The sequence below is a fragment of the Sceloporus undulatus genome, chromosome 1 (genome assembly GCF_019175285.1).
Source record: "Sceloporus undulatus isolate JIND9_A2432 ecotype Alabama chromosome 1, SceUnd_v1.1, whole genome shotgun sequence".
Lineage (NCBI taxonomy): Eukaryota > Metazoa > Chordata > Lepidosauria > Squamata > Phrynosomatidae > Sceloporus > Sceloporus undulatus.
In genome coordinates this window covers 163,898,999-163,913,242 of record NC_056522.1, presented here as the reverse complement: position 1 = coordinate 163,913,242, position 14,244 = coordinate 163,898,999, and the positions used below count along the sequence as shown (strand labels likewise).

Here is a 14,244-nt window from a genome sequence, read left to right as displayed (position 1 = left end):
CAAGGAATTGACTGTGATGTCTGTTGCACAATCTGCTGATTTTTTTTATCCTTTATCCTTTAATTGAATTTTTAAAACGTTTTTTATGCTAGGCCTCACTTAACTGTATTATTAAAAAAAATTCTATGGTTTATTTCTTTTTTTTCCTAACTGTTTCTTAATTGTGTATTTATTTTACTTTGTGTAAGCTGCCATGTGTCCTAAAGGGTAGAATATGCACATGATGATTATGACCATGCCAAGAGGTCTTCACTGCCAAGGCACTACAGGAGGTGTGCTTGAGAAAATCCCCTGAGCCATAGATAAATGGAATGGAAATTAAGAAGACAGGTACTTGCTACCCACAAAAACTGACTATGGAAGATGTTAGATTTAATAGAGATAGACAAAATAACTTACCTTCTTAGGGACAAATCCCTTGACTTGTTTAATGAAAAGTGGTTAGATATTCTGAAGGAACTCCACTTCACCTTGAAAGAAAGTTTAAGGACTTAATAATTTTTGTTTGTATGGGTTTGGATGTTTCATTGGATATATTACTATGTAACTCCAATCTTACAATTATTTATTTACTCAGCCTAAGTTGATTAATGATTAGGAGTTTTATTAATTCATTAGTGAAGATTACAGATTTGAGAAGGCTTCTTTTTTTAAAGTAATTTAAAATACAATCAGGAGAGCTACTGAAAAGCAACGTTATAATACAAAGTCAGATTACAGATGCTAGAGATTCACATCAGAGTAAGAACTTGGAAGTCACGTTTTTATTGATGGTTTGTTTTGTTTTGCATGTGTTTTTTTCTCCTGTTGTCATTTGTTTGTATGTTTCCAAATGTTCAGTATGGTTGGTTGTTGTGGTTTGTTTTTTAAGACACATTAATAAAGTGTATTAAAAAGAAAACAAAAGAAAACAGGTACTTGACCAATTGAGACATACCTATCACAATAATAACAGAACAGGTGGTTTCTCACCTCAAGGTGACACTTCCCTGAAAAATCTGATAATGGAAATCCACTCTTAGCAGTGGACAATGTGGCATTAAGGCAAACCAATATCCATACAATTAATGCCAATTCAATTCTCTAAGCGATTGTCTGCTTTCCCTTCTGTACTGAACTTCTGGCATTCGGGCCATGTTGGATACAAATAACCTCATAAAATTATGAGTTCACTTGAGGTTAATACACAATCATCCAGGATAAAATCATTGGTGCAGATGCAGCCTAAGTTTCCCAATTTATTTTATTGAAAACAGAAAACGATTATACATATGGCTCTTTTCTAGATGTAGCTTGCTAAGTGGAAAATCAGTCACAGAGTAAAAACCCTGATACAATCTCTGGATTGTGACAATTACACTCCCTTGTTTGAAGGCTGAAGGGAAACAGGTAAGGGATAGCTTTGCTATTTGTATACTGCTTTTACTGCTTGTCTACTACTTTTAGTAAGCAAAGATGTCTGGTCATTATAATAAACATTGGAGGATGAAGGATTACTGTTTCCCGGATATATTAGGTGGTGTTTCAGGAATGCTTCTGTTTGGAAGAGTCTCTGTTGGTGTGGCAGGTGAAGCAGATGTCATTCTGCCCACTTCCCTGCTTAGAATTTTATAATTCTTGAAAGCTGTCATGATGCTGTGACTATCTTTTCATGCCTTCAGACCACATGAAGCTCTGACATGTGAGGAGAAGATTAAATGTTGATAAAACTGTGAAGAAATGAGTATTATCAGAAAGATATTGGGGAAATAGGATGGAAACGATGGAGCAACTGTATGCACTATATACCCTGTTTGGATAAGATTAGGAGAGTTCCTTGTTTCAGTTGATGTTGATTATCAGTACAAGCAAAGATATATTGCTAAAATATTTTTGCAAGCTCAAAGCCTGTGAGAGTTCTTATCTCTATGGCCAAGGCAAGAAAACTCCAAACCACAACTAATAAAATGTGAAATGCTTTCTTTTTACTCCAGACATGAAGGGGGAAAAATAGGACAGAACTTGAAAACAAAATAGAAACACCTTAAAAGAGTTCAATGCTGAAAAAGAAATAAGTATTTTGTTTATGTATGTATTATTTAATTTCTATTCAGACTTTCTCCAAAACATGACATTCAAGGCAATAAAGCAGAGAATAAACCAAAATCTTGACTTAAACATGACAACAAGCCAATTTAAAACAGAGGCTGCACCCACACAATATAATTAATCCAGTTATATACCACTTTAACTGACATGGCTTAGTGATATGGAATCCTGGGATCTGTAATTTGTTGTGGCACAAAAGCTGGATAGCTAAATATTTCACAAAACTACAAATCCCAGAATTACATTGCATTGAGCCATGGCTGTTAAAGTGGTGTCAAACTGGATTATTTCTATAGTGTGTATGCAGCCATAGATCAGTTAAAATGCAATATAAAACAAAACAATAGAAGAAATAGCAAACCCCCAAACTGGTAACAGCAGGGTACCTTAGATGCCAATGGCTTTTCTGAATAAAAACATGTTTGCCCTCTGGCAGAGGCAGAACATAAAGGAAATCAACCTAATCTCCAGAAGCAAGAAGTTTCATAGTTGCAAGGAGAAGTAGTACTTGGACAGGTAACTCCAGTCAGTGGTGTCACTAGTGGAGTATGGTGGTGCAGAGTGCACCAGGTGACACCCCAGAAGACGGATGACACTCAATTGGGCCCTCCCCAAGCTGAGGTGTGAGTACAAGTACAGCAGGTGCTTCTACTGCAACCCTCCGGACCTTGCTGCTGTGGCACTACTTCTCCCAAGGAGAATGGTGCCATGACAGTGAAGGAGAGGGCTAAGTGCAGCCCTCTGAACCTCACCGCTATGATGATGCTCACTTCTTGAGAACAGTGCCATGGCAGCAAAGGAAAGGGCCAAGTATGGCCCTCTGGACCTTGCCACAGTGCTGTTCATTTCCCAAGGAGAACTGTGCCATGGCAGCAAAGGAGAGGGTTAGGCGTGGCCCTCTGGACCTCTCTGCCACAGTGCCACTCACTTCTTGAAGAGAATAGTGCCATGGCAGCAAAGAAGATGGCTAGGAATGGCCCTCACTGCCACAGTGCCACTCACTTCCTGAGGAGAACAGCACCATGGCAGCTAAGGAGAGGGCCAAGCCCAGTCTGCTGGACCTCACTGCCACAGAGCCACTCTCCTCATGATGGCAGCAGCCCACATAAGGAGCAGAAGCAACAGCAGAGAAGGGGCACACATGTAGTCGCCCCAGAAAGCCCTATTCTGGCAAACCTGGAGCCCCATTCCCTTCTCACAAGACCCACTCCTTGCATTGGATGATACTGAGGACAGGGATGCCACTAACTTCTGTCTTTACTACTGGGCTCTGCCTCTGACATAGCTATATACACTAAGGGAAATGGAACCAGATATAACTGCTTCACCAAGCTAGCACTTCTCTTCACAACCCAATCGGAGGTACTGTACTACTGGGCAGCTGGAGCTGTGTTGCTTTGACCTGTTTTTTCTGTGGCTGCTTACCACGTCGCATCCACCTGGAAAGCTTTGGAAGATGGAGCAGGGTATGGTAGGGATTCCACAGAAATGCCACTTGTTCAGGGCCTTTTCAGAGTTGCCCCTTGTTGAATAGTAGCATGAAAGTGGAGAGATCTGGAAAACACAGCAAAGAGTGACCTGTGAAATGCTACATGTTCTAAAGCACATCAAGGCACAACAGACCTTGGGAATCCTGGGAGAGAATGATGTCAGAGGTTAAGGACTGAAAGCCCTGTGCAACCTGCAAACCAACATTAGAAGACATCACACTTTGTGCAGAGGTGCTTTGAAGAGAAACGTCCCAAAGGCAAGGAAGTGCATTAGTATGTACAAAAGGTCAGGGATGGGTATGAAAAGTGTGACCCAAGAAGAGGAAGATGCCAGGTTACTTCAGATTTCTTCCTCTTTGTCTTTCAAAGTACTCAGACTGGATTACACCACACCATGCCCTCCAACCATTCTGATTTGGCAGGGATACTCCTGGTTAATCCTCTCTTTCCTCATTTTTTTCAGCTGCTTCTAAAATGTCCCATTTCTTCTGTCCTCCACCACTTTCTTCCTTGGTCATTGTTTATTTCAGTTGCTGCAAACTGAGTTCACATTGCAACACTCATTTGCACTCAGTTAAGTCAGCAGCAGTGTGAGGAGAGGAGGGGGGGAACCTGTCTTCCCAGTAGGCTCAGGCAAAAGCAAATGGCTGCAGCCTCCCCTAGCTTGCCTGTTCCTTCTCTTAATATCTTTTGCCACCTTGATCATACTCATACTCTGATGTTGCTTGGTCATACATATCCAGTTGGTGTCTGTGAAATGTTAGAGGGTATGCCATACGTATAAGAGCCAGCATGGGGTAGTGGTTTGAGCATTGGACTATGACCCTGGAACCCAGGATTTGATTCCTCATCCAGCCATGGAAACCTACTTGGGTGAGCCACACACTGTCAGTCCCAGGAAACCCTGTGGTAGGCTCACCTTAGAGTTTCCATAAGTAGGAAACAACTTGGAAGGCACACAACAACAACAACAACAACAACAACAACAACAACAAAATGTCATACATATATCTCAACTTTTCTCACTTCTGAGTTGTACAGACTGGCGTTATACGCCGGCCTCAGGGCAGAGTGGGGGCATGATGTCTACACAATGCACACCCCAATGCTATCCTGACACCGCAGTCACGCTGTGCGCCCGACCACACGGCAGGTGGCATCACAATGCTCCTTTGGCGCTGTGTCCAGATGACACAGCACCAAAAGGAGCACCAGACATTGCCATGGCAGCAAAGGCACACTTTTCATGGTGCAAAGGCATACTTTCCATGGTGCAAAAAGGAGCTGCTTTTTGCAGCTCCTTTTTGCATTGTGAAAATGCCAGATCAGGGCCATGGCATGTAGTTGCCATGCCCCCAATCTGGCGCTGAAAGGGGCAGCAGCAGGCTGCTCCAAAGGGGCAGTCTCTTTAGCCCCTCAATCCCTAAATGTGTTTATAAAACATGAATTTGGGCACAGATCAGAAGAAGTCCTTACATTAATTCTTCCCACCATGGTGTCATAAATATTCATAATTTTATTTTATAAATAGAAGACATAAATAGAACACATCAAACAGTGGTTAGGAGAACAGAGCAGGAACTTGAAATGGGCTTGCAAACATTTGGTTGTGCTAACTATTAGGGCTCTGTGCACAAGTCCCTGCCCCGATCCAAATGGGAACTTGGTCTTGTGGTTCAAATTGGTTCTTTCCCTTCTGCAAAGTGAGTTCATCTGGAGTCCTGATTCAACTCACTGTTTGGGGATCTGGATCACTGCTCATACTATTCACATCTACTGTGAAACTTAAAATGGTGATAATTTTTCTGTTTCTTCATAGACCTGGAAGAAAGTTGGAGGCATGGAGTGCTATTCACACCGCACCATTATAGTACGATCCCACTTTAACTGTCATGGTTATGTCCTATGGGATCCTGGAATCTACAGTTTAGGGAGGGATAAATTGGAATCCCTAGCCAGGGAGCTCTAGTGTTCTACCAGACTGCAGACCTCAGGATTCTATAGGATGAAACCCTGGTAATTAAACTGGAATAATAGTGCTATAATTGTGTATTGTGAATGGTCTGGAGGTAGATCCTGAAGAGGTGAGTAACTCTGGATGTTTATTCAGGAGTTTCAGAATTCCATTTTTTAACTCATTGTTTTGAAAAGTACTAAGGAAGAAACTAATGACATTGACTCTCCAGTCTTGCCAATTCATGCACACATGGTTCTGGTGCTGTTTCTCCTGGTCTATTTTGGCCACATCCTAAAGCTTCACGAGCATCTCCAAGTACCTTCAAAATGTGGTGGTGGTGGTGGAGATCTGCTGAAACAGAAATCACACCACATTAAGAAAGAAGGAAGGTGGAAGTGTTAGGAGGTGTGGTATGAGTCTTATGATGAGGAGAGGAAGGACACACACACACACACACACACACACACACACACACACACCTTTACTAAATGTTTGTAAAGACAATTCCTCCCTCCAAGTCAAATCAAGTGAGCTGAGGCTGAGGAAGCCCTGGACTAGGAAACTGGACTGGCTAAAAGAATGGAGCTTGTGCCAGAATTGTGTCTTTGCTCACAGAGACAGACAGATGCATGCGGAGGACAACTAGATGGATAGTATCTTGGGGGAAAGGGATTGGTTTTTGTTTTGTTTTTTAATGTAATTATTAAAATATGAGACACATATCTTACTATTCTGGTCCCAAATGGGAAAGCAAAATCCAGCATTTGGAAACCAGGCTGGTAGCAGATAGGGTCAAGAGGATGTAACTTGTACTAGGAATGCCTTTGCTCCTAGACAGGGGGCCAATGTGGTTGGTTGATTATTTCTTTGTGTGTCTTGTTCTTCAATGCCTTCAAGTTGATTTCAATTTATGAAGATTCTCTTCTAGATTTTTCCTGGCAAGATTTATTCAATGTGGTTTGCCACTACCTTCTACTAAGGCTTAGAGAGTGTTACTTGCCCACTAGGTTTCCATGGCTGAATGGGAATTCAAACCCTGGTGTCCCAGAGTCCTAATCCAATACTCAAATATTACACCATCACAATTCTAGTATAAACCAGGAAAGCAAATTAGACATCTTGAAGCCAGGCTAACAGTGGGCAAACTTAGTCTTTTGATTTGACCTGGACTTGTAAATCCCTTGTTTTGATTTTGTTTCTTTAAATTTAATATTCTTTATTGTTTTGATACATTGATTGAATGTTTTGTATATTTTTAAATTCTTTATTTTTAAATTCTATTGGATGCCTACCAGTAGATTAATGTAATTAATATTAATAAATAAATAGCTGATGTTTCATCCAGAGAATCTGAGATCACTGTAAATACACAAGTTCAAGCTGTGGTTTTGATTCCAAAATGAGTTAGTACCAGTCACGGGTTTGCCGTATCTTATAGCCAAGATGTAATGAAGAAGTGTGCGGTTATAAATTCTTGTAATTTTTCAGGGCTGGAATGCAAGACAGCAATTTCTCTCATTTTGATTGTGGAAAAGGCATTGAACGAAATGGTTAAAAATCCTCACCCAGAACACCATCTTCCCCCACCTTCAGTGCAACTGGGTAAGAATGGTAATGAATCAAGCCAGATCAAGAAACCTGGAGTTACACTTACTATAGGTCTGAGTAAAGCCACTGTCAGAACAATGGAACAAAGCATTACTCCCTGTTGCACAGTAGTTATTTATAAAGATAGTTCTACAGTACTGTTGTTATTTTCTAAAAAGTAATGACTAAATAGGGCAGGGCAAAATCCCACTTTTTATTATCTGTTTCTTTCATCTCATGATCTGCAAGGTCAAGGACTTGACATTGAGGTTCAGGTGGCAGCTAGTCAAACAGGGTCTCTCCTGCCCTCTGGCTATATGACTGGCCCACTTTAGGAATTCCTGATAATTGTTGGGGTTTTTTTTTCCAGCAATGCACCTGCACTTTCTCACAGAATATGCCTAGTAGCAAAAGGCTAATAGCCTCCATGCCCCCAGTGCCTAGGAATGTAGTCTGGTTATGTAAAATGTGATATATCACCCATCTGTTTATTACTCTCAATTTGTTTGTGATTCATATTTTGCATGTATAAATGCTTGTTTGATCCTTGGCAGAAGGATCGTGCTCATTAAAGGGAGAAATTAATAGCATCGCCTGCAGCAATGCAGGGATAAGCCGAGTGCAGGGCAAGTTAACACAAACAGCTCAATCAAAGACATCCCGTTTTTGGCATGTGGCATCCTGATGGTTCTTGTTTTCAACCCATTCCCTATCAAAACTACAAGCTGTGCCTGTCAGACTTTAAGTCTAGGCTGGATTGAAACCAGCTTCCTCAAAATGTCAGCATGTAGAAATATCGCTTCTTAGAGCCTGCATGGTATAGTTGTTTGAGAGCTGGGCTATGACTCTGGAGGCCAGGGTTTGATTCCCAGCTCAGCAATGAAACCCACTGGGCTATCTTGAGCAAGTCACACTCTCTCAGCCTCAGGGGAAGCAATAGCAATAGCAAGTACATTTCTATACTGCTTATCAATGCATTTAAGCACTCCCTGAGTGGTTACAATGTGTCAGTTAATTGTCCCCAACAAGCTGGGTACTCATTTTAGTAACCTAGGGAAGGATGCCAGGCTGTACTGAACTCATAACCTTGTGGTTTGTGAGTGAATGGCTGCAGTACAGGCATTTAAACACTGTGCCATCAGTCATAACATTGCGGACCTGCTTTAATTGCCATGGCTGCTGCTTACAGAATTCTGGGATTGACCAGTTGGCACAACATTATTTCTGCCATTTGGAGGAAAGAGCCACAAACCTTGGAAGTAAGGGAGTATAACCCCATAACCTTGTAGGTTCTTGCCTTGCTTTGCTGGCGCTGGTAGCACATCAGGCAGTGCTGCAGTATCATGACTCCAGCGTTGATCTTAAGTCCTGTTGTATTGCTTAAGCTAAGTAGATTCAACTCATTAGAAAGGGATTCCAGCTTCCAACACTGTTTTGGCTAGTAGCTCCCATGTCAATGGGATGGTGAATCCATACTGGGGCTTAGCTACCTTCACAGGAACTATCCAAAGTGCTCAATCAGTGGAAAGTTTCTTTAAAGCCTGGAATGGATTCATCACCCCTCTGACATGCATGGCAGGGGGTTGGACTGGATGGCCCTTGCGGTCTCTTCCAACTCTATGATTCTATGATTCTATGATTCTATGACATGAGAACACTAGCCATCACTTTCCCCATATCATTGTGATATTACTTATCCCTGCCCTTTCCTCCCAGTGTAAGTCCTTCTATGATTTCCATGAACTTCTTAGCAAATGTAAGCCATAATAATCTTTTAATTTTCCCACTACTATGCAGTGACTGTACCTAATTCCAGTATCACTAATGAAAAACCCAGCACAACCACCCCATCTCAATGTAAAGATGAATTGGGGTTTCAGAATTATGACAGCAAACTTGGTTTCAGTGGATTCATTATTTTGACTGGAATTGTATTTGGGACACATTTTGTTTAATCTCTTTATGGAAGTTTCTAAGCCCAATAACTGCCAACTTAACTAACTAACTAACTAAAGGAGTGTGACTTTTCAGGATTGAGCAAAACTACCTGCACCATGCACTTCTCATATCTAGACTGGAATCTCTTCCAAATGTATTTTGTTTCTGCTTCTCAACGTGATGCCACTATGTTAAAAGATGAGGAAAACCTGCCTGTTCACTTTTTGTAACCCCAGAGGAAGGCCCAGATGAAGCATGGGGCAATTTATTGTTTTGGCACTCAGCGTTGTACATCTGTAAAAGAAATGCAGTCCAGACAGGTGTGGCACTTTCTTACTTAATAACATGAGGTTGGAGAGTTCAAGTCTTCCATGGAAAGGGCAAAACACATGGAAACTAGTCTGTGGAGGAGACAGGCATAGAACACTTTGCTCATTTGTATTTTGTATTTTTTTGGAAATTAACATTGAAATGTGGCTTGCTGTCATAACTCTGAAACGCCACATCAGCTTTACATTAACATGAGGTCGCTGTGCTGGATTTTTCTTTAGTGATATGGGCATTACCCATGATGAACCCTAAACATTTTGCTGCCTGAAGTAAATGACAAGATGACACCCCCTCTCTTCTGCTGCCCAACTTCATCTGAACCAGAATCCTATTAATCCAGTCTTATCCAGTCACTGCTAGAAACAATGAGTTAGTTTTTGGTAATGATCTTTCCAAGCCCCAACACAATGTGCAAGATCACCTCTCCCATGTTTTCTGCACATGGTAAACTGCCCTCCATATAAAGGAACCCACTTTTCCATGCCTGCCTTGAGAAGGCAATCTCTCTCTCTTCTCCTACAACTTCTCTCATGAAATACTATACAGTGGTCCCTTGATATCCACTAGGGCTTGGTTCCCAAACTTGTCGTGGATACCAAAATCCATGCATGCTCAAATCCCATTAAATAAATTGTGTCACTTATCTAAAATGCTAAAATCAAGGTTTGATTTTTGGAATATATATATTTTCTGAATATTTTCAACCCATGCATGGCTAATATGTGGATAAGGAATCCATGGATACAGAGGGCTGACTGTAACTTTTGGTCTCTTTAAGGGGAATAAGTAAGATAATACCTATCATATCAGCACGTGAGCGTTGTTCTGAGTGATTCCCAACAGTTCAGTCATTATATAATCTATTTACAGATGTTTTACCTCTGAATTCATTCAAATATGCATATACACCCTTCTGTTTCTTACTCCTTGAAGAAAAATCACAGCTAAGGCTCCATCCATGACAGCAGTGGAATGAGATGGGACAGAAATGGATTTGGAGAATGGAGTGTTATCACTTCAGATTCCAAAATGGGATTCAGTTTGTAAAGGGCTGATTACTGTCATCTGAGAGACCAGCTTTCAAGCTTTTTGCCCACAATAGTAATTTCCAAGAACTTGCAAATAACAGACCACATTGTGCAACTCTGGTCCATTAGCTAGGAATGTGAATCCATGCTGAATTCATTTCTGTTGTTGCTGTTGTGTGCTTTCAAGTTAATTCTGATTTACTGGTGACCCTGTGATAGGATTGCCCTATCATAGGGTTTTCTTGACAATATTTCTTCAGAGGGGCTTTTCTATTGCCTTCCTCTGAGGCTGAGAGAGAGAGAGAGAGAGAGAGAGAGAGAGAGAGATTTGCCTAAGATCACCCAGTGGGTTTCCATAACTAAACAGGGATTCAGGCCATGGCATCCCAGCATGTTGGCTTCAGATATTTTTTTGATTTCTTTCTTCCTTCCTTCCTTCCTTCCTTTCTTTTTGTGAAAAATGTATAGAAAACTAATTCTGTACAAAATGATATTTATATGCACAAAAACAGTTTTGTATACAAAAATACAAATTTTCGTGAATAATATTGTATTTTTCTAAATAAACTAAGGTCCCCCCCCCCATTTTTCCTTCTGTTTTTGCCAAGAACTCTTGAAATGGGAAAGGGCAGTTGACTATTTTATACAGTGGAGCAGCTTGATATATCCATATGCCCTTTCTTGTTGAGGGTGAGAAAAATTACAAGTATGCCTTACATCCCTATCACTGGCCAGCAGTTTTACGTGCCTAGAATGCAGGGCAGATTTCAATAAATAGGAAAGTCTTTGCGAATGAAGAAAGGCATTTTCTGTCAATGAGTAGCCACCATTTCATATAAGTAGAGTTAAGAGGAAGGGCTTCGAGTGCAATGGTGTGTCTTTCGGGCATAGTGAAGCCCCCAGCACTTCCCAAACTAGAATCCAGCACTGTTTTAGTCATGTGAACTCAACCACCTCTTAATCTACATGAAGACATCCTGAACAGTGAAGCCAGGTGGGCAGAGAGGAAGCACACGGCGCTGCAAATCATGCCGTGCTATTCTTGCAAAGGCAAACCACAAGTTGTCATTTAAATCATACAAATTTGAATTAAAACATAATGGGTCTTTTTGTTTTGTGGTTATTATACTTGCAGCTTGAGATTGTGGATGCACAAGTTAAACCATGTCCCTACATTATGGTAGCATTTTGTGTTTACACTGTGTGTGTGCTTTAAATTATAAGCTGCCTGGGGAGACCTTGGGATTTGGGTGGGGTATTAAATATGTTAGATAAATAAAGAAATTGTCATGGAATTGTGTTTCCAAGTGAATTAGAATAAACATTACATGAAAACAGAATGCAAAGGGATCTTGTAGCACCTTTGAGACTAACTGTGTGAAAGAAGTTGTAGCATAACCTTTCGTAGACTTGGTTTACTTCCTCAAATGCATCTGATGAAGTAGACTGGGTCTATAAAAGGTAACCCTAAGGCAAACCTATCATGGGGTTTTCTTGGCAAGATTTGTTCAGAACAGAAGCCTTTGCCTTCCTCCGAGGCTTAGAAAATGTGACTTACCCAAGGTCACTGAATAGGTTTCCATGGCCAAGCAAGGATTTCAAATTTGGTCTCTAGAGTCATAGTCCACCGCTCAAATGGCTATACCATGATGGGTCTCTAACATGTCTTACACACAATGCCAGTATAGATTGTAATGCTATGGTCCTTCAGAGGAAGTCCCATAGGACATAGAATGCACTGCTTCTCTCCCTCTGAAGATATAAGGATGGAGAAATCTACCTGCAGAGTCGCATGTGGAGCGGAGATGAAAAAGGGAGAAATGGAGGGAGCATGGTGTGTGGGAAAAGAGGAAAAAAGGATCACATTAGACAAGAAACACAGGGAGGAGTGGATAAGGCAGAAAGAAGAAGAGAAAGACAAACCAGCAAGGTCAGACAGAAAGATGCATGAAGAAATAGGAGAAGGAAAGCCTGAAAGAAAGAAAAGTGGAGATGAGAAGAAGAGGACTTTCAGGACACCAGAGAAGGATAGCAACAAAATACATGCAGAAAACAAGAATGAGTGGAGATGAAGAAGAATTAAAGATGACCATTCTCTGTTTCTTGGAAAGATTCACGAGAATTGTTCTTGTGAATTGTGGAGTGGTTATTTTTGATGGAGTGAAAACTCAGGTGGGAAAGATATAGCTTATAGTTTTATATTTATAAATAGTTTGTTTTGGTTTCTAGCATCTCTCTTCCCCCCTCCCCCCCATTTCTCTTTAACCGCATTCAATCTCTCTGTCAGTGGGTGAGTGGGTGAGAAAGGGTTGTTGTTTTTTATTCCTTCAGAATTCACATATCTGTTTTATTCTCTCCCAAGTTCCAAACAGGGATGGGTGGGAGGGGAGAGTTAAATTACGTATTGGATTTTTCACTGGCATTCTGGTAAAGTTTTATTGCTGTAGTGTAACATAAATATAAATACCATGTTAAAAACAATGTCATTAAAACTAATATCTTCTTTCTAGCATAAATGCAATACAATGGGCACTTGGCATCCACTGGGTTTGGTTCCAGGACCCCCCCTGGATACCAAAATCTGTGGATGTTCAAGTCCCATTATTTGTAATGGGGTAGTAAAATGGTGCCTCTTACATAAAACAGCAAAATCAAGGTTTGCTTTTCAGGCTTCTTTTATATTTGGGGAGGGGGGATTATTTTCAAGCTGTGGCTGATTGGATCCGTGGATGCAGAATCTGTGGATGTGGAGGGCCATTAATTCTTGCTTTTTCATATAAACAGACTGAGACCCAAAATCGAGGAGATTGAGTAGAACTTTATACTCAGTGAGTTCTTGGATGATTATGCGTTAGTGAATTGTGACACTGCACAACTGAATGTGCAAACAAAAGTAAAATGCACACTGCAATGCACATAATGACACTGCATGTGCAATGCTGTTTCCACTATCTTTAGCCAAACATAGATTTCTGCGTTGGACAAAGATGTCCAACCAGTTCTGTAGGGGAGCTTAAAGTTGTGTAATTTACTAAGAGGATGCCAGTCATAAAACAATGCATGGGTGAACAAAATGTTGTCCACATGATGCATGCCTTCCTTGGACCTGGAAATATGGCCCCTCAAGTGCCCCAGTAAAGCCTCCAGAGCTTTCAGTTTTTTAAAAGAAATTTCTGGGTAATTTTTGGCCCCACAAAGCCCCACAACACAGCAAAAAAAATGAAATGAAATGGTTTTGCCCCCACCAAGATCCCACATTTCTTAAACACCTCTTAGAACCCATTCATTGGCTTACAGTTAGATGAAATTGGAACTGGAAGTGATATTGAAATCGAGATTGGAAGTGATGTTGTAACTGAGAAATGGGAGGGGGGGGGGGGTCTGGGAAAATATTTTTTTGGGGGGGGGGGGAATTTGGAGGCAGCCCTCAGTGGTGTGTGGTTGAAAATGGGCACCTAGGCCCTCTTCAGATGCTCATCCCTTATCTAGTGGTAGCTTTGAACTGATGTTCTTGTCCCTGTTTGTGAGCAGAATGGTAAAACGTGGATTCACAGTATACAGCGCTCTCCTGGTTGTCAGATGGAGTCACAAAATGTGCAAGTGCCCTGGTTTCTATAGGTGTGAAATTGTTGAAATGGGGGGGATACAAAACCTGCCCCCCCCCACTGCTCTGCTTCCAGAAAAGTTGTATTGGTTGTGGCGTGGTGGCCTGAAGATCTGAATCCTGGTGAAATCCAAAGTCCTGGTGGGCTTGAGGCCTAGAAAGAAAGTAAAAGAGAGAGACACCAAAACTCAGCTTGAGCTGAAGTTGCATCCTTTTTTATCT

At 41.2% G+C, this 14,244-nt stretch overlaps 1 long non-coding RNA gene across 1 annotated transcript in view; it reads right to left on the bottom strand.

Annotated features, from left to right (window-relative positions):
• Positions 1-14,096: 14,096 nt before the first annotated feature.
• Positions 14,097-14,244, bottom strand: part of LOC121919942 — a 41,390-nt gene continuing 41,242 nt past the window's right edge. The window contains exon 3 of the long non-coding RNA XR_006101607.1: positions 14,097-14,176. This is a non-coding gene — a long non-coding RNA (uncharacterized LOC121919942). The remainder of the gene's footprint in view (positions 14,177-14,244) is intronic.